The following is a 1,533-nucleotide window of genomic DNA, read 5'->3' as shown; positions in this document are numbered from 1 at the left end:
CCAGCGCGTGTGTGCGCGGGGCCACGTCGGGTTGTTAGCAAGCAAGAAGGAAGGGTAGACCGCGTCGGGCGCGCTGGGAGGCCGTGGCGATCGCGTACGAGCGCGGTGCGTGGACGCGGCTAGAGCGCGGAGGACGTGGGGAAGTGGGTGGGCGAGTGGGTGCAAGGCAAGGCCTAGCAGGCCGGTGCTCACGTGTATAAAGCCCTGGTTCCCTCCTGTAGCTCGGTGACATAGTCGAGTTCGTGCTCGAGGAGAAAGAACAGAGTTCGTGCGTTGAAAAATCTTAGTGTCCACCTCTTCTCTGAACTTCTTCTTCCTCTCTTTTCTGATCGAGCCACGGCAAGCCAAAGTGAGCTGAGCGAGGGAGAGGAGAGCTGCGGCGAGGCAGTGGCGGTTCCAACAATTGGTATCAGAGCCACGTGGAGATCAGGGTTCGCCGGCGATGTCCATCGTCCCGTACGCCGGCGGAGCGGGCGGTTCGTTGCCGCTGCCGGTGCCGCTGCTCACCGGAGAGAACTACATGGCCTGGGCAATCAAGGTTGAGGCAAACCTTGATGCGGCCGGGCTGTGGGAGGCGGTGGTGATGCCGAAGGACGCCGCGGCGGCCGTGATCGCCAAGGACAAGCCGGCGAGGGCGTACCTGCTCGGCACGCTCGCGGAGAACCTGCTGATGCAGGTGGCGTCGAAGAAAACCGCGGCGGAGGTGTGGGCGGCCCTCAAGATGAGGTACGTCGGAGCTGATCGCGTGCGGGCGGCTCGGCTGGGCACGCTGCGCGGGGAGTTTGAGCTCCTGCGCATGGCGGACGCCGAGTCACTGGACGACTTCGCCGGCAGGCTCGATGGCATGGCGGCGCGCTACGCCGCGTTGGGCTCGACCCTGGAGGACGCCGCCCTCGTCAAGAAGCTGCTCGACTCGGTGCCGAACCGCCAGTGCCCGGCGGTGGCCGGGATCGAGTAGTTCTGTGACGTCGACACGATGGCGTTCGAGGACGCGTTGGGGCGGCTGAAGGCCTTCGACGAGCGGCTACGTCGGCGCGGGCAGGACGGAGGCGGCCATGGCGGGGACCAGCTGATGTTCACGGAGGCGCAATAGCGGGCGCGCGAGCGGTAGCGAGGCGGAGCTCGGGACGACGACGACGAGGAGCGCAGCGAGGCATCGGGCTTCGGCGGCAACATAAAAGGCCGATGCTACAAGTGCGGTGAGCGGGGTCACTTCAAACGTGACTGCCCGCAGTGGAAGAAGGCGCCGACGGCGGAGCGGGCACTGCTTGTCGACGGCGACGTCGAGGACGCCGGGCTGCTCTGAGCCGCGGCTTAGGGCGCGAGTGTTGGGCGTAATAAGCCACGGTGTCGCTCCTGGCGCGGCTGGTGCGTGTATGGGCGCGCACCGGATGTGTTGGGCGCGCCGGGTCCGCGGGGTGTGTGTGCGTAGGTGTGAGTGTGTGCGCCAGCGCGTGTGTGCGTGGGGCCACGCCGGGTTGTTAGCGAGCAAGAAGAAGGGGTAGACCGCGTCGGGCGCGCTGGGAGGCCGTG

At 66.8% G+C, this 1,533-nt stretch overlaps 1 pseudogene; it reads left to right on the top strand.

Moving 5' to 3' along the window:
* The first annotated feature begins 796 nt into the window (after positions 1–796).
* On the top strand, positions 797–1,306 carry LOC141039329 (uncharacterized; annotated as a pseudogene).
* The last annotated feature ends 227 nt before the right edge of the window (positions 1,307–1,533 follow it).

The sequence above is a fragment of the Aegilops tauschii genome, chromosome 1 (assembly GCF_002575655.3).
Source record: "Aegilops tauschii subsp. strangulata cultivar AL8/78 chromosome 1, Aet v6.0, whole genome shotgun sequence".
In the NCBI taxonomy this organism is placed as follows: domain Eukaryota; kingdom Viridiplantae; phylum Streptophyta; class Magnoliopsida; order Poales; family Poaceae; genus Aegilops; species Aegilops tauschii.
The sequence above is the reverse complement of the archived record's forward strand: the minus strand, read 5'-3'. Positions and strand labels throughout refer to the sequence as shown.